We start from the raw sequence: 20,915 nt of genomic DNA on the forward strand, positions 1-20,915 counted from the left end.
AAGATAAAAATTCCATCCATTTCTCATTCACACATCATCTCATTCATTTTCAACTCTCAAAACATTAAAGAGGTTCTTGTACTAAGTTCTCTTTTGGATATTGCTTGAATCAAACACAAAACATCACTTTTAGATTGTTTCTACATCTAGGATAAGCTCATCCTAAGAGACATCTCTAAACAGGTTAAAAACTAGTTTATGAGTGAATCCTCCCATTATTGTGTAGTTAAGTCTGTAACACATCTCAGATTTCTCTAAACCTTATCACATCAAACCTTATCAAAAACAAAAAGCAATTCAAAGAAAGAATTTCTGTCACATCTACCTTTAAGTGCTAGAGATCCATATAAACACTACACCAATCATCAATATTTCATTTCAGCAACAACTCATCATCATTTTCACCCAACTTCAACAAAATCTTGTAAACAAAATGGCTCATATCCGATCACAGTCAAGGAAATGAGAAATAGAAATTGAAGAAGAAGAGGAGGAAAATATCAATGAATTTCAAGAAGCACTTGGAGGAAATGCTAATGACGAAAACCCAAGTACTCCTACTCCTGCAACAATAGAAAGGGCTCGGCACAACCCTCTCTTTAATAGACTTTTTGACGAAATACTCAGGAGCAATGCGGATGCTCACTTTTTAAACCTTGCTCAAAAAGGAGTCAAACTCCCCTTTGACTTTGATCTTGCACAACTAAGACAAGCATCAGAATGACAAAGTCGCCATGAAGAAGAAAGAGGTAGAGATCCCATCAGATATAACATTCCTTGAGGTAACCCACCTCCTCCTCCTCCAAATGAAATAGAGATGTTGAGGCAACAAGTTGAAAATCTTGCCCAACAACTTCATAGTGGTGTGAAAACTAATCAATTTTCACTCAATGACATTTGTCCCTATCCCTTTGATAGGAATCTTTATATGCCACCTTTTCCATGAGGATTCAAAAAGTATAGAGGAAAGGGAGATCCTCACGATCATGTCAAGGAATTCCACTTAGCTTGCCTCGAAGTGGCATATGAAGATACATACCTCATGCGCATTTTTTCCCAAAGCTTGGGAGGAACAACCACATCATGGTTTTCCTGACTACCAGGTGGTATTAGGACCTTTGAAGAGCTAGTTCAGAAGTTCTTGGCACATTACTCTCATAACATTGAACGTGATATCACCATGGCTGATCTATGTAACACTAAACAAAAACCAAGTGAACTATTCTCAGTATTCCTGCAATCATGGCATCAAATGTCTAGCAGACGTTCTCTTCAGTTACCTGAACAAGAACTAGTAGAAATATTTATTTCCAACTTAAATGAAGAAATGGAATTTCACCTGGATGTCAAAGACACGGACTCTTTCAATGACATGATCACCAAAGGATTAAAATCTGAGCGGGCTCTCAACAAGAAAGGACTTATCAAAATCTATAATGATCCAAAGGATGGTCCTCACCCATGCTTCAATAGTGACAAACCAAGCTTCTGAAACAAAAACAAAAATATTGTCAACGACGGGGTTGTGGATGCAAGAACTATCAAAAGTGCACAACTTGTAGTCTCATAAAACAATCTTGGATCAACCTCTCCAAGAGGCATCAGTCCTTGCAAACCTAAATGCAGATTAGTTCCAAGCCATGGTTGGAAGTCTAAAGTCATCACCTTGTCTCATTTTTTCTGAAAGTGACAACTCCTCCTTCCAGCAACCTCATAACGCTTCCCTACACATTGAAGGATTTATCAACCAGCATAGGATCAAGTGAGTCTTGATCGATAATGGGGCCGACCTGAATATTTGTACACTATAGTTGGTCACAACTTTGGGATATGCAATAGAATTAGTGGATCCCCGTAAAAAGATCACAATCAAAGCTTACGATGATGCAGAGCGTTCATCCAAAGGGGCTATGGTACTACCAATCCGAGTGGCCCCTGTGGTGAAATACATCATCTATCAGGTTCTGGACCTTCCTCTACCATATAATCTATTGTTAGAAAGACCTTGGATACACGCCATGCAAGCCGTTCCATCCACCTACCATCAGTGTATCAAGTTCCCACATAATGGTGTAGAGATCACAATCTTGAGCGATGTAAATCCCTTTGCATATTGTCATAATATTAGTCATCAACCAAAGATTACCATTCCTAACAATAGAGAAGCCATCTCCTCCACATCATACATAAGTCCAACCTCTCTCACCAGTTCAAACACCACTATACCCAAGCAAGAAAAGCTTAAGATGAAAATAGCAGAGGAAGGTCCTGGGGAATATAATTTGAGTCAACTCTTTTGTGTGGGACAAATGCCCACTTCTCCTAGAACACATGGCAAACCTCAGCAATTACTTCAACAACCACTGATCAAGCCAGCACGTCCTTTGATTCCTTTCATCCTTGGACAGAGTCAAGAAGAAGAAACCAGAGATGAGGACTTACCGGAATGGATCTATAAAGATCCCATCACCACCGATATACTGCAAGCTACACTTCCCATGGATCAGTATGACAAAGACCTTCTCATTATGCAAAGAATGGGTTATGATGGTCAGAGTGCTTTGGGACATTACAAACAAGGAAGACATGAACCACTACTATCAAAATTAACGCCCAAGGATAATATAGGCCTAGGCTTTCAAAAGGAGATCTTTCCTAAGCTCAGATTCAAAGGAAAACCCAACAAACCACTATATCAGCCTATTGCAAAGAGGACACCTTTTATCATAAAAGCAGCATCAAACACCATCTCAATTGCCCCACCGAGGCTCAAAATCTTAGCACAACTGCCTATAATACCAATCATCCCACTCATCAAACTAGTGATCCCATTAGCAGCAGCAATAACATCAGTAGCACCACTAGCAGCAGCAACTAAATCAAAACCCACAGCAGCATCTACAACACCAATAGTTCCAGTAGAAGCAACAAAGTCAACACTACAAATACTCCCCGTATCGAATTCATTGATCCCCATCATCCTTCCTGCAGCACCGATCATTTCATCTACAAAGATACATCAACCGATCACACCTACAGTGTTTAACATAAAGGACATCCCAGTATGGTATAGTAATTGGATGCTGGAAAGTGATTCAGAGACTAACTCACATGAGTGGGAATTTGATTCCATCCAGCTTAATACTTCAGATGAGGAAGACACATCACTACCTCCACCTCGCAAAGACATCCATGTTTACGGAGAAGCACAGATAAAGACCTCTCGGGTTCCTAAGCTGGAAACTTCTTCCATAGACCCTACGTCACATCCTATGCCTGATTCTGACAGGGAGAGTACCATCAATGACCTTCACCACAACGTCTTAACCCTCACTGACACATCTAACGAACTTAACCTAATCGATGAGGTAATGCCCATTATCCATCCTAAACTCATCGAATGGAACCAGCCAAATCCCCCATGTCTTGACCTTTTCCAAAATGATGAGGCACTCATTGACTTTTCGGAACTACGGGATAACATACCAAGCAAGGATCACAAAGCTAGATTCGCCATAGAACTTAATAGTGTAGCATACTTTGGGGCGGATGCCAAACCTTTCAGCTACAAAAATATAACAATAAAACATGGATCTTCCAGTGAAAACCACACTGTGGCACTGTTTGATTCAACAAAAGTAAAAAGAAAGAGCGTATCCAATGGTGAAAACCTCTCTGAGGCACCGGCGGATGAAAGGTTTGACATTCTCCCTGGTAGTACACAATAGGAACGATCAACAGTTCTCATCGAGGAAACAAACTAATACAATGTGGGGACTCTTGAAACTCCTCACCACATACATCTGGCATCTCTTCTAACTCTAGAGGAACAGCCTAAATTTGTAGAGTTCTTTCAAAAGCGACAGATCAACTTTGCATGGTCATATGCAGGCATGTCTGGGTTTGATCTTGATTTAGTCATGCATCACCTCACAGTAGTAGAAGGAGCCAAGTCTATCAAGCAGAAGCTTCGCAAGATGCATCCTTAGATTTCAGTACTAGTCAAAGCAGAACTCAAGAAACTCCTAGATGTTGGTTTCATTAGACCAATTGATTATGCATATTGGATATCCAACATTGTGCCTGTCGGAAAACCAAATGGGGGCATCTGTATTTGTACTAACTTTAGAGATTTGAATAAGGCATGTACTAAGGATGACTTCCCCCTACCAAACATCAACATCATAGTGGACCTAACAGCAGGACATGCCATGCTTTCACTCATGGATGGCTTTTCAGGATACAATCAGATAAAGATCGCACTAGAGGATCAACATAAGCTAGCCTTCACATGTCCATGGGGCACATACTGCTGGAATGTAATGCCTTTCGACCTCAAGAATGCAGGAGCGGCCTATCAACGAGCAATGACCACCATCTTCCATGACATGATGCATACCATAATGGAAGATTATGTGGATGATTACTAGCAAAATCACTCACCAAAGAAGGTCATCTCGACAAATTAGATAAAATCTTTGATAGACTAGAACAATATCATGGTCAACTCAACCCAAAAAAATGTGTCTTTGGAGTAACCTCAAGGAAGCTTTTAGGATACATTATCTCAAGCAAAGGTATTGAGGTTGACCCAGCAAAGGTCAAAGCAATCATGGACATGCCACCTCCAAAGAATATCAGTCAACTAAGGACATTACATGGACGCCTACAATTCATTCGAAGATTCATTGCATAACTGGCAGATAAGTGTCACCCCTTTACACATCTGCTACACAAAAACATCCGTTTTCAATGGGATACCAGATGCCAACAAGCATTCCAGATGCTTAAAGATTATCTCATGAATACACCATTGCTAATCCCACCAAATCCAAGCAGACCGTTACTACTCTATATCTCAGCAACAAGTACAGCATTGGGAGTACTATTAGCACAACATAATGCAGAAGGGAAAGAGTGTGTTGTTTACTACATCTCTCGCACACTGGTTGGCTATGAACTCAATTACACCCCTATTGAGCAAGCTTGCCTAGCAATAATCTTGGCAGCCACTAAACTCAAGCACTATCTTTTGACACACAAGGTACAGCTCATTACAAAGATTGATCCACTAAAGTACTTACTCAGTAAAGCAACATTGACAGGCCGCTTGGCCAAATGGGTAATGATTCTCAGTGAATTTGACATCGAGTATGTGGACCGTAAAGCTATCAAAGGTCAAGTTATTGTCGATCAGTTGGCCGAGGCACCACTCATAGGCGATCATCCTCTCATTTCCAATTTTCCAAATGAAGAGATATTCATGATCACAATAGCACAACCATGGAAACTATATTTTGATGGTTCATACACTAGGCATGGCTCGGGGGTAGGCATTCTGTTTATCACACCTCAAAGTGATAGCATCCTGAAGTCTTACAGGCTCACATTTCCATGCACAAATAACATAGCAGAGTATGAGGCCTTGATCACAGGACTCAGACTAGTCATACAATGGAAATTACAAGAACTACAAGTATATGGCGACTCCCAACTGGTCATTCCACAAGCAACAGATGAATATCAGACCAAGGATGATAAACTCATGCCATACAAGCAAATGGTGGACAAATTAAAGGCATCATTTACTACTATCACCTTTGAGCAGATACCAAGAGATCAAAATCGATCTACTGACGCTATGGCTACTATCGCATCTCTTCTAGATCTTCCACAGAATTCAACACGCTACGAGTTCTTGGTAGAACAGTTTTGGATTCCTGCTTATGATATCCCTGAATCCGAGATGATATGTCACCTTGTCGATTTTGAATCCCCATGGTATGGTGAGTTCTACACTTATCTCCGCAATCACACCCTTCCTCCTAACCAATCGAATAGCCAATGTAAAACCTTCATTCGCCAAACCGCTCAATATACCATTATTGCTAAAACCCTATACCAACGCAGTCTTGATGGTACTCTCCTTCAATGTCTAGAATAGGATGAGATAACAAAAGCCTTGGAAGAGGTACATGAAGGATTTTTTGGAACTCATGCAAGCGGTATGTCACTAGCCAAGAAACTCCTGTGCATTGGATACTGTTGGCCATCCATGGAAAAAGACTCCTACTACTTTGTCAGGAAATGCAAGAAATGCCAAGTTCACGGAGACCTGATACATGCACCAGCACAAGAACTGCAACCAATCACAACACCATGGCCTTTTTGTCAATGGGGTCTTGACCTTGTGGGTAAAATCCATCCATCTTCATCCAATGGTCACAAATTCATTATTACCACCACCGAATATTTCACAAAGTGGATCAAAGTTGTTCCACTTACCCAAGTTACCGACAATCAGATCGCCTCATTCATCCTCAATTACATCATCTGCTGGTATGGTGTACCCATGTCCATCATCACAGATAACGGTCTTCCTTTCAAAAATCAGGATGTCCGTGAACTCTGTGAGAAATTTCACATCCAACACCGCTTTTCCACTCCCTATTACCCACAAGGCAATGGTCAAGTTGAAGCATCGAATAAGAACATATTGAGGACCCTCAAGAAGACAGTCAATGATGTCAATCATGATTGGCATGTTCAATTGAATCCAGCACTATGGGCATATCGAACTAGCATTAGAACCCCTACAGGCGCAACTCCCTACTCATTGGTCTATGGTGCAGAAGCTATTTTACCTATTGAGGTTGAGATTCCATCACTATGGGTTTCCTTGCACAATCTCATCAATGATGAAGCATACAGAGTATCCCATCTCCAAGACTTAGAGCTACTTGATGAAAAATGACAAGCTACATACAATCACCTCAAAGCCTATCAGCAGCGCATGAGCAAAAGCTATAATCATAGAGTTAGACCTCATACATTTGAGGTAGGTGATCTTGTTCTTTGAGAAAATCCTCGTAACCAACCCAACCGAGAACATCAAGTAAATTTTGAATCAAATTGGTTGGGTCCATATGTTGTGACTGTTGTATTTGGGTCAGGGGCATATCAGTTGGCTACTTCAGAAGGAGAACCACTAGCAGATCTGATCAACAACGTGCACCTCAAACGGTTTTATACACAAGCTGGATAGAGCATCAGGCTCCCATATATACTGGCAAAAATAACAAAAACATCCAGATAAATGACCTGAGAAAATACAAAAATATCAAAATAGTAAAGAAAAATCATGCATCCAAATGGTGAACAAACACTCTGGTGGCACCTTGGGTAAGTGCGATGGTGAAAACCTGGCAAATGGGTGCCACTCGTAAAGGCTATGGCTCCATTGTCTTTCAGACTTGTTACAATCACATCCACTCCATACACACATCCATCCATCCAAACCATGGCTTGTTATTAATCTATAATCAAGAAAGTACTTCATGCGTCTTGCATCCCGCTTTTTCATAGTCATGTCTAAACTGGGGGCAATGCCCTTAACCTATTGATGGAAGTGGATTCTACATTGTTTTGTGATTCATTAAGTTCTTCATTCAAAACTATCTCGCAAAATCCAAAAAAAATTCAAAACAATCATCAAAATACCAAAAACATTTGAAAACTGTCTCGCAAAATACCAAAAACATTCAAAACAATCACAAAATCCAAAAACATCAAAAAACATCAAAAATCAAACAAAAACATGGCAACACATTGTACATACTCATCTGAGAAGATACCAACCAAACATTGATCACTTCTCCAAATTGACCAAACAATCAACATCAACAATCAAACTGTCTTCAACAAGGATGCATCCTTCCTTACCAAAACAAAGACAAAATGGTGTTTTCTTTGACAAGAAAATTATGTGTTAAGCTATCAAATACTTGGTTGATTTGTGGATTATCTATATCAGGATCTTACAACATTGTTTGTGTATCTTCAGTGCATTATTCCGATGAAGTTCTAGGGCATGTACTAATGGTGTCTACGTGGGAAGTTCACTAAGCTACGTGATCATAGGCAAAATACAATCATAGATCACTACGGCTTGCTGACTACAGCATATACCTCGAGCATATGAGCATGAACCATTACCAAAGATCCATATTCTTTATTCTTTATTCTTTATATATACTGTTTGTTTGTAGGTACGAATTCTCTTTCTTTGGTTTCTCCTACCTCATCCAATTTGGATAAAGGTTTTTATCTCTTATTAAGATATGAACTTGTCTCAGGATATGATCAGCCTAAGATCAAGGAGGACGATCCAAGTCATGCATAAAAGGAGATAATCCTTGTCTGTTCCACAAGCAATACTCAGGTCAACTTGATCCATTATATCAAGTTGCTTGTATTAACTTGCTATATCAAAATCAATGTAAGGAATACTCAGGTCATCTTGAATCATTATGTCAAGTTGCTTGTATTTTCTTACACCATTTTAAAGCTCAATGATGAAAATAAAGCACTATGGATCGTCATTCCACCTCATTTGTATATATTGCATTTCATTGCATTCCATCTATCCATACATTCATAAATAGTTGCATATCATTCATACATAATAATGACAATGGGTGCATACTTTATTTTCCTCTTCTTCCATAGGAATGAGTCATAGGTCCTCCATTTCTGCTATCTAACATTGAATCCCCCCCTCACCCTCCTTATCTTGATCATCAACATCATCCTAATCCCTTCATCGTTTCCCATCCACTCAATCAAGCTACATTCATCACCATCCATTCTCTAACAGGAGGGATTGGGCGTCTTATCCTAAGTCATACATGCAGTCAAGCAAGTCACTCTGTCTGCATAGGTACATCGACTCACGCACACCTAGACTATCAACAGATACTCTGATCAAGTATCTTCGGGTCTCAACAGGTAATCGATCATGATAAACCTAGGCTACAACAGACATTTATCATAATGACCTAGTCTCAACGGAGCTGCTATGATTCACCACAACCATCCATCTCACGCACCCACTATAAATTGATCAACCAATCAAACACAATCCAACGGACAATTACATCAATTGTCTAAGTCTCAACGAGTATTTTGCTTCATATACCTTGACTTCATCAAAAAATTACATCAATTGTCTAAGTCACCATCAGGTCACTTTGATTCACTTACTCAGACTTTATCCTAACCAAGTGACCAACTGACATCAACTATCATGCTTGGACTCAACCGGGGCAATTAAACCAATTGCACCAGATTGTCCAACTAATTTTGATCAATTGTATAGCATCACTCGAAAGCACAACACCACATTTGCACAGTATCTCCTGCATAACCTAAGGGTACTCACTGGCTTGAAATTTCTCCGTATTCACTTTGTTTTCTTCCATTCTTTCACTGTTATTGCTAATTCTTCTCTTCTACCACCCTGCCAATTTTCATTCTTTTTCGCGAGATCGCTCGATTTTTCAAAAAAAAACAGCCCATCTCTCGAGGGGGCATACCACCCACTATATTAACATTTATGGGGCATATTTCTTCACACCTATTTTTCTTTCTTTGAAACGATGCGATAAACCGCACCGTCTCAAAGAGGGGCAAATGTAGTCACATAAATCTGTCCATTTTAATTAAATGAATATTCCCTATTTATTTGATTAAAAATCCACTAGCCATCAATTAATTAAATTAATATTTAATTAATTCATCTTCAAACATTCTCCTATTAATTAAATAAATTATTCAATTTAATTTAATTAATTCATTATACCAAAATCACAAAATCAATTAAATGAATAAATCATATTTATTTCATTTAATCCTCTTTCCTCTTTTAAATAAACTAAATAAAATATTTATTTAAATCATTTATCCCCCCCCACTTGCATTTTCCTACAAATGCAACTTGCACACATTTATTGAAATAAATTAATTTATTTTAAATAAAAATCCTATTTTCCCTCACCCACCAAACCCACTTGCAAATCTAATCCCCTTCTAGATTCTTCTAACCCCTTCCTAATTAACTCAATCCATCACCTAATTATTGTCACATTCCTAAGCAACTTGGAGTCACTTCTCAAAGACTTCAAAGTCTTTGAAAAGCATTAAATGCTTTGTGTGTTCAACAATTTAACCTCCAAAGTCTTCCAAAACCACTAATGGCTCTTACATGACCATTTATGGCTCTTACATAACTATTTATGGTTTTTTCAACTTGCACTTATGTGTCTTCTCAAACATTTATTGCTTTGACCATGGTTATCCCTTTTACCTTTGCACAAAAATTTATCCATTGGATAAAAGCTTTATTCTTTGAATAAAGAATTTATTCACTCAACCCAACCATTGACCTTAACTCCCAAGTTAACTCTCAGGTCATGTCAAGCATTTAATTCTTATTCCCTCTCCTCTCAACCTATCTCACATTGACACTTGTCATCCTGGGATTGGGTTGAAAGCCCTCACATGGATCTCAAATCATTCAATCATGACCCTTGTTGAGATTACTCAATCTCAACCATCCATTGCTCCATTTTACCTATAAATAGAGCTCACATTCCTCATTTTCAAATCCTCAATCCTCAAGCATTCTCAAGCATTTAGCATTCATAGTCATAATCTTGAAAACTTGTATGCATTTAATCTATAGTGAATTTTAGAGAGCATTTAGCATAAATCACTCATATATTGTCATCTTGGACTAAAATAAATCTTAGTTCTTTTTCATAATATGTTTTATTAGTTTGTTTTACACTTGCATAGCATAAGCTTGAGATCATTTACAATCTTGAATCTCCATAAGCATCCGTAGTGCAAAAAGCTACTGAGAGCTACACTATTTTTGAACTTGGAGAGGAGAGGAACAAAGGAGAAAGAGCTAAGAACATGTTAAGAGGCATTTGGAGATGCCTTCTTACATTTGTTTCATTTGTTAAATATGTTAGCATGATCTTAGTATCTCTTTTGATATGTCTACTTAGATTAGTTCTTGGTTGAATAACACTAACTATTTCTTGTGTGTTTTTGCATGTTATACGACTATAGGTTCCAGTCTAACCTTTGGGTGTTTTACAGAGTATCAATATCTATACAATGAACTAAACAAATATCACTACTTACCTCATGTATTTTCCAAGATCATATATGACTTGCTTGACATTATTGTCGAAGTCGTCTAGGAGAGATAGAGGTAGAACATACTGCAACAATTATAAAATTATCTTTTCATTTTTTTGTAACATAATGAAAAGTACATGTACGCGCAGTAATTAAATACATACTAAAAACACAAGAACATGAATTACCTTAATGAAGGTATGCCAATCATGTGTTTTCATCCCTATCCCAAATTCACTTTTCTTTGATATGAGATTGTTTATGTTCGTAGCAAATCCTGTGGGAAATCGAATTTTTCGTATGACTTCTTTTATAACATTGCTTTGCTGGTCTGTTAATAACCAAGGAAGCTCACTTATATTAATCTAGTCTCCGTGGCTATTTGATTGAATGACATTTATCATTGCATGTTTGGAATCCTGAATGTCACTACATATTTTGACAATTTTTTCTTTGTCATGCCTTCCATCCAATATTTTCTATAATGTCTTTGTTATATTCTTTCCAATATGCATACTATCAAACAAATGAACAATTTGTAACTACTCGTAGTAGGGCAACCTACTAAATTGTTGGGGATAACTTTTTATTCCCTTAGGAAGGTGGTCATTTATGCCTTCACGACCTTCATGATCATCAATCACATCATCAGTAAACTAAACAAAATAGAAAAGATGTTTTATGGCAAACCAATAGATGGAATGGCATTACCTTGACGATTAATTCTATTATATTCCAACTTCCACAGGTGAGGTGTCATTCTTCGTGGCTTTGATGTATTCTCTTCTTTCCCATTGAAAAGATGTTTTTTAGTATTTCGATACTTATGATTTTTGTGGAGAAAGTGCCTATACTCATCAAACACCTGATTTCCTAAACTTTTTGAATGATGAGATTTCATCTTTGGACCACAAACAGGACATGCAAATTTTCCCTTTGTTTGAAGACCTACAAGATAATGTATAATTGGATTAAATATGATAAATTTTTTAATTATAATGTTCATGCACAACTTAAACACTATAACATACCACAAAAATGTGTTAGCCCCAGGGTGTCGTGTATTGTCCATAGAAGCATCGCATGGAATTGAAATTGTCTGTGTCCTATTGGTTTAGAGACATCATACATAGTGACACCATTCCATAACTCCAACAACTCATCGATAAGAGGCTCGATATATACATTCATATCTTTAACTTGGTACTTACCTAATCGAATGAACAAAAACATTACATAATTATTATGACCATTTTACTGCAATATTTATAATTAAATTTAGATGACTATATTTAAATGATAAAATACCTGGAACAATCATTGCCAACATTATGTGCTCCCTCTTTATTGACATCCATGGAGGAATGTTATTGTTGATAACAAAAACAAGCCACACTGAGTAAACAGATCTCATCTCTCCAAATGGATTGACACCATCTGCTGCTAATGAAAGCCTGAGATTACGAGGGTCTTCTTTAAAGTGTGGCCACTTTTCCTCTATGTCCATAAATGTTGAACCATCCGCAGGCATTCGAATAATGTCATCTCGACTTCTATTGCATGCATGGTAATCCATAAATTGTGTCAAGCTAGTGCACTTGAATAATCGTTGCATACATGGAATAATGGGAATATAGCGAAGAACCTTGCGAGGAACCCTTTTTGTTATTTGATCTTTTCGATATCTACTGATATGACATTCAGGGCATTCAGTTTGAAATTCATGTTGTTTGTGATATATAATATGATCATTGGGACAAGCATCTATTGCTTGATACTCTATTTCAATATCTTTCATAACGGCAGATAATTCTCGGTATGAGCGAGGTATAATATTTGATGGTGGTAACAAAAACTCACCTATCAATCTACAACAACAAAATATAATTTGTTATAATAAAGAATATTAATGGTACAGCATGATTCATAGTTTATTATGACATATATGACATGCCTTAACATACGTGACATTGTTATGTTGGATAAACCATTCATAACCTTCAAGTTCACCAACAACAATACAACAGAGAGAAGAGTTGCCTGCGAGCCTTCATAAAGGGCCTCAGATGCCTTCTCAAGCAGAGGGACATCATGAACAACATCAAGGTCATCTTCATCAGCATGATCAGATGCACGAGTACTAAATGAGTCATGGATCAATGTATTTGTACCATCATCTTCAATTGTGTTTTCTGGCTCATGATCGTCATCTTCCATGGGATCATTATCTTCAGCTTCGATATTCACACTTCCATGTTTGTCCACTTCAAAAACCATATTCTCAGAGTTGTGTTGATCCATACCATATGCTCTGGGGTGCTCGACCTATATAAAATTGATATACATAAATAAACCGTGATCATGATCTCATCATCATGTGATTTATTATGTATATAAATTGTCAAAACGATATAATGAAAAACTTACCAATGGATGATAATCATGTCCACCTTCAATGTGACCATGTAGCCTACAATGTTTCTTTGTTGTTTTGATTAGAAGTCTTCTAGTCTTTAACCCCTTACAAATTTTGCACGGACAATAACATTTTCCATCACCTTTTCTTTTCAAGTTAGACCACAATCTAGCAATTGTCTCCTTATTTTGTTGTTCGTTGATATTGTCTAACATGGTCTTTCTTCACAGGCAAGAAAATAGAAATTATTAAAATACATAAGACAACATGCCCTTTTCTTCTTGTTTTTTCATACTCATTGTCATGCTTTGAATTATTTTTCTTTCTTGGTGACTCCTTGCTACTCTCACTGTCAGTTTCACTCTCAAAATCTAAGTCTAATTTATCAAAATCTGATGAACCTGATGAACTAGATGAATCATCATTAGAGGTAGATTCATCTGACTCAGGAATAGACTTTTGATGCTGCATTACAAGCCTTGGCATATTCTTCAAATACTCACGTAAACTCTCAATGATACCACCAAGACCAATAGAAGTAAAGAAATTGATAGCAAACCGTGAATTTTTGGGATTGTCCTTTGGAGAAATTGAATCAAAAGACTCCTGCATTGTTGGATCGTTCAACCTTTCATTAAGAAACAATATACCAAGCTGCTTTGCCAGCTCCTATAAGAGAATCTTTATAAAAATACGGGAAGAGGAAGTAGTATCTTCCTTTGTCTCATGTATATAAGCAAGACAATGCCATGGAAGAGCATCTGTGCCAAGTAAGTGGGCAAAAAACTTTGCAACATTATGCAGTTTATTTGTTTCCAGTCTATGTATCATAGAATACTGTTGTACAAAACACATATCAAAAAATTCCTCATATATTTTATTGATCATACAGAATCTTTGCCCAAGAATACCATAATAATGAAGGTATGTTCTCTCTTGACCAGGTTCAAGCTTGATCTTTAGTAGCTTATGACCAGCTTCCTCAAAATCAACACTTGACATGATTGTCAAATAAATTGTACGTCTTAAATTGACCAAGTTTGTCTCTATCTCATCCTATATTCTCAGTGCTTCCTCACCTTCCTCTTCATCATCATCATCATCATCTAAATCATCACCTGAATCATTCTCCCCTTCTGCTTCATCTGAAGAAGCATCTCCAAGGATATCTTTCTTCAGTTTTTCATAGGTTGCCTCATGCTCTAAGAAATTAGGACCTAGCTTGAAAACATCCAAACTAGCCTCTTGATCAAGTTCATCTTCTAGGAAAACTTCATGAGTTAACTGATCTGGATGCACAGCTAGATGACCCTCGAACTTAGCTTTGCGAAATGCAAAAAGGCCTTCGATTAAAAACTGTACTCATTTGTCAATTTCCCCCTCACGGAGAATACCTCTAATATTTCAAAAATCCCATAGAGACCTTTGGGTGAAAGGTCTTGCAACAAAGAACCACATTCTTTCATGAACCCAATAGCAACCTCTACACTATCATCTGTGGGGTTCTCTATTTAAAGGGTGAGAAGTTCCAAAGCAATGATCTCATGTGCAACTTGTTGATTCACTAAATGAGCTATGAATTTGGATGTTGCTATCAACATGTGCTTGTCATTGCATTTGTATGCCCTCTTAAGCTGCAAAATAATTCTTCACAAAAGTAGATTGCCAACTTCAGGAAATTTTGTATTTACCACAACAACCAACGCAGCAAAAACATTTGTAAATCCAGGGGATGCCATTTGGGATTTCATACAAGACCTACAAAATAGACCCCTCCCATGGATGAGATTCTCTGCAAACAACTCTGGAATGATGTTCTTGATGTTAGATGCATTTACCTTGTTTACTAACCCATTGATACTCTTCCGAAGGGCATCCCATGTCATGCGTTGGTATTCCACACTGCTCTTGTCTTCCACATCTTTCATCATTTGAGAAAGCTTAAATAGGGGAATGTAAACACCCCCACTTCTTCCAACACCCTTCTCAGCTCCTCTTACAACACCTTCGCCATTCCCATTCTGAGATGGAGCAGACACAACACCAAAAGTTTTCACTTCCACTGCCTCTTTGTCCCTCTTGTTTCCAGAAGCCCCTTTACCACTTAATTCATGCTTATTTATGTACATAAACCCATCAGGAAGCATGAGTTTTTGCATATAAGCTCACCCAAATATTTTACAGTTATTTTTCATCAAGATTCCCTCAGGAGCTGGCAGATCCTGCTTCCATACTTTAATTCTGTTTTCTTAAAGGACAATCCTAAAAATCCATGCATTGCAAACAACTTTTTACACTTTTGTTGGTTGTGGTGGTGTCACAGAGAGTTTACATCAATAAATGAAGAACATGCCAATGCTTTTAATGCAGTAGTAGAAGTCTATCTCTTATTCAATAGCTCTAGTGAAACCCCCATGATCTTTTGTTGGAGTAGAATTTGTTATATTCTAGAAAGGGACTTGTCCTTTGTTGATGGGATATTCATCTACCTCAATAAATAATTGCTCTTTTCTCCAACAAGAAGTGGAACTAAATGAAGATCTAGCACCATGAAATGAATCCTCAAAAGGATTACTATAGTTAGTTTTGGTAGATAATGATCTAGGTAAAATACTAATGTGGCTTTAGGAAACATTATGTACTAGCTTAGCATACTCTAACAACTTTGGTGTGACATGCTACATCCAATTAAGTCTCCATCGGTATCTCTATTGTGTTTATGGATTGGGATTAAATGTACTCTTTTTATACATAGATTTTACTTTCAACTGAGGAGGTTTGTATGTACTTGTATTTCGATTGTATCCCTATTTCAAGAATTTCTTCTATCAACAAATCATTTGTTGTAAGTTGTACAAGTGGAAGCTTGAACATGCCTTCCATGCTAGCCTTGTTGATATGTTCAACACCATCTTGTGCAACAAATCTTTAGAACTCCACTATTTCATTGAAGAGTGAGTACTAGGGACAATCTAGGACACTTACAGAGGTTTTGCAAGAGAGATAAATAGACCTAAATATTATGGCTTAATAATGATCAATAGGTAAATAGATAAGAAACTCTCAATATCAAAATGACTTTCTCAATTGTCTTTACTAGAAATGGATAGATCGGCTAATAATGGCTTTATGACTGTATGTCCATTGTCAACTTTAGACTCAATCCAAGAAGAGCTAGAACTAATATGCGATATCTAGATTTATGATCTCTATAATATAACAATCCCATAATTATGTTTCCACGCATCTATACCACAACACAAACATCATGCTAGTGTTCAGCCATAGCAATTGATATCCTAATTATAGAATGTGAAATATGCACATAACTATGAATAAAGATTAAGAAAAACAAAGAAAGATGTTTATTGCAAACATAAATGACTAATGGACAAGAATTGAATTCATTGTAGATAGTTTTGAATATCAAATTCACTTATTTGTATGCCCCAAAGAAATGTGGTTTCTTGGACTGCAATGATTGCCGGATATGCACAAAATGGATTTGTTGAGAAGGCTTTAGAAACTTTCAAGCAAATGCAATCGGCAGGTGTAAAGATAAATTCCACGACCTTTGATACTATCCTCCCTGCCTGTGCCAAAATGGGAGATTTAGAACAGGGTATGGACATTCATCGAAGCATAAAAGATAGAGGAATTTTGTCAAATGTTGTAGTTGCAACTGCCCTAGTAGACATGTATGCAAAATGTGGAAGCATAGACAAGGCACGTGAACTATTTGATAGAATGCCTGAAAGAAATGTTGTCTCGTGGACTGCAACAATTGCTGGATATGCACAAAATGATTTTGTTGAAAAGGCTTTAGACACTTTCAAGCAAATGAAATTGGAAGGCATAAAGCCAAATTCCACAACCTTTGCCAGCATCCTCCCTGTGTGTGCAAAAATGGGAGCTTTGGAACAAGGTATGGACATCCATCAAAGCATAATGGATAGAGGAATTTTGTTAGGTGTTGTACTTGCAAATGCCCTACTTGACATGAATGCAAAATGTGGAAACATGGACAAGGCTTGTGAATTGTTTGATACAATTCCGCAAAGAGATGTTATCTCATGTGAACAATCAACACGCACGTATACGAGAGGAAGGGATTGCTGCTACAAAATTGAACTCTCACTCCTCAATCACAGTTCTATGGTTTTACGAGATTAAACTAGGATAATTAACCACCACATGTATATTTTCCGCAACATGAAATTAAAAAATTGGGCAATTTGAATCTACCTCCTGCACGGGATTGCAAGCAATGCCACAAATGCCTTCGATGCGGGTTTGATGTTCTTGGGGGTTGAAGTCACCACAGACACCTACGCGGGAAATTTGCAATACAAATGAATTCCCCTCTTCTTTTTTTTTAACTTATAATGGTCGTTGTCGTCGGAATTACAACGAACTCAAGCACTTTTTTGGAAAAAAGAAAATTCTCATTGCTAATGCCTTCTTCGTCAAAACCAAATGGGAAATTTTCATCGCAATTATGACAAATGCGGGCATTTTTTCAAAAAAAAATCAAATTTGGCCACAATATACCTTCTCCGTCAGAAACCTCAGTCGGAAATCTAGTCCAAATGTATTAGTGACTGCTCCCGCAGGATGCCGCTCCCGCATCTATAAGATGAGAAGGTCCTCCTACACACATCAAACATCATCAGCAGTTGTTTTGTTTCAAACTTTCTTAAGTTTAAACCTAAACTATCGATAGATACTTTGATCAAGTATCTTCGAGTCTCAATAGGTAAGCGATCATGGCAAACCTAGACTACAATAAGCATTTATCATAATGACCTAGTCTCAACAGGGCTGCTATGATTCAAAAAAACTCACTCATCCATTCACCCAACATAGGCATCAAGAGATATTTTTCAAACACTGGGGCATCTTTTTCTGATAAACGCGCTATTTTGCTAACAATAGTGTTGAAACCATTACACAACAGCACTAAAACGACTACCCAATAATGCTATTCCAAGACAATGGCGTTGAAATAACTATACCATAGCGTATTACTACTAAGAAAACATGCTAAATCTATCACTAGCGCTAAAACTACTACCCAATAGTGCCATTGCAACACAAAAGCGCTAAAACACAGTTTTAGCGTTATTGTCTTGATTGGACTTGGATGCTTGCAAAAACATGCTAAAAATGCACAAAGCACAAAATTCAAAATTTGCATACCGCTGGTCCGTAGTCATTTGGCCGCTAGAATCGACGGATCCGCTCTAGCCGGTGATCTTCTATAGGCACAGGCATGATGATCATTGCTCACTCCTTCACCAAAAGTCACTGTCAAAGCTCCAAACTGCCAAGGAGATAGATGCAAATGAATATATTTTTACCCCTTCACCCCCATATATACCCCCCAGCCCTAACCCTAATTCACCCCGCTCACCATCGTGGTCCCTATGAACTTCCAACTCCTCTCCTTTCTCCATTTTAACTCCGATTTCTTCCATTCTTTCAAAGTTATTGCTAATTTCTTCTATTCTACCTCCCCTCCACTTTTCGTTCTTTTTCGAGAGATCGCCTGTTTTTTGAAATTTTTCGGCCCATCTCCCAAGGGGGCATACCACCCAATAAATTAATATTTATGGGGCATATTTATTCACACCTATTTTTCTTTCTTTGAAACGACGCGATAAATCGCATCATCTCAAAAAGGGGCAAATGTAGTCACATAAATATGTCCACTTAATTAAATGAATATTTACTATTTATTTGATTATTTAACCATCAATAATCAGTTAATTAAATTAATATTTAATTAATTCAACCCCCTCCCCCCCCACTTGCATTCTCCTACAAATGCAAGTTGCAACCACAATTGAAATAAATTTATTTTAATTTAATTAAAATCCTATTTTTCCTCACCCACCAAACCCACTTGCAACCCTAAATCCCCTTATAGACTCTTCTAACCACTTTCTAAGTTCTTCTAATCATTCCTAATTATCCTAAACCCATCCCCTAATTATTGTCACATTCCTAAGCAACTTGGAGACACTTCTCAAAGCCTCCAAAGTCTTTGAAAAGCATTAAATGCTTTATGTATCCAAGAAGTTAACCCCTAAAGTCTTCCAAACCACTAATGGCTCTTACATGACCATTTATGGCTCTTACATAACCATTAATGGTTAACTCAACTCACCCAAATGGTTAGAGACTTTCCCTCTAACTCAACCCCCATTTGACTCATGGGTCTCTTCAAGCATTTATTGCTTTGACCATGGTTATCCTTACTAACTCTTGCACAAGAGTTTATCCATTTGATAAAGGCATTATTTATTGGATAATGGCTTCATTCATTCAACTCAACACTAACCTTACCTCCCAAACTAACCTTCAATTCATGTCAAGCATTTAATGCTTCTTCCCTCTCCTCTCAAGCCATCTCATGATGACATTTGTCATCTAGGGATTGGGCTGAAATCCCTCACATGGATCATAAACCCATCAATCATGACCCTTGTTGAGATTACTCAATCTCAACCATCCATTTCTCTATTTTTCCTATAAATAGAGATCATTCCTTTATAATCCAGATCCAAAAATCTTGTATGCGTCTAAGTTATAGTGAATTTGAGAGAGAGCATTTTAGAGTAAAATCATAATCCACATTGTCTTTTGGTTAAAATTGACAATAGCTTAATTAAATCATTTTCTCTCATTCCTAGCTAGCTTGAATTTGCATAATCATAATCATTTTCAATCTTGAATCTCCATAAGACTTCCATAGTAGTGCAAAGCTGAGAGCTACACTCATGTGGAACTTGGAGAGGAGAGGAACAAGGGGGGAGCAACTATGAACATCTTGGTTAGCATTTGGAGGAGTGTAGTTTATCTCTTTTGTATTTGCATGTTTTCCATTTCATGTTTAATATCTCTCTTGATATGCCTATTTAGGATAGTCTTTGGTTGCTAACACTAACATTTGTGTAAGGAAGTTAAGTAGCGGAAACAACTTCCTACGCTAACCTTGAGAGGAGGGTAATGCAAAACTTTTTCAGATCATTACAACAGTTATAGAAAATAGAAATAGATATAATAACATTCATACCACAACACAATGATTTACGTGGGGAAAACCCTTTCGGGAGAAAAACCCCACACTCCAAAAGCAGCTCAATATTTTATTCAGCAATCAAAAACAGATTACAACATACTTGCAGAGCAAGCTCTTCGCAGGAGTACCACTAATCAGAGATTCAGAGGCAACTCAATAGCCATAAGACTCTTACCCACAACCTCTATCTCACACACCTCATAAATAGGAGATACAATACAAGAAACCGTCAAACGGTATTACAAAACCATGGGCTAAAACCACCCAATAAAGTGTAGCCGACCTTATCTCCCTTCTATGACATGTTAAAGCACACATCGACACGTGTCGCTCCCTTTTACAGCTCATTTATGTATCTGATACAAATTATTTTTCCTATTTCAGGAGTACAAACTTCCGGAGGCCATAACTTGAGAACCGGGTGTC

This window comes from Cryptomeria japonica, chromosome 5 (assembly GCF_030272615.1).
Source record: "Cryptomeria japonica chromosome 5, Sugi_1.0, whole genome shotgun sequence".
In the NCBI taxonomy this organism is placed as follows: Eukaryota; Viridiplantae; Streptophyta; class Pinopsida; order Cupressales; family Cupressaceae; genus Cryptomeria; species Cryptomeria japonica.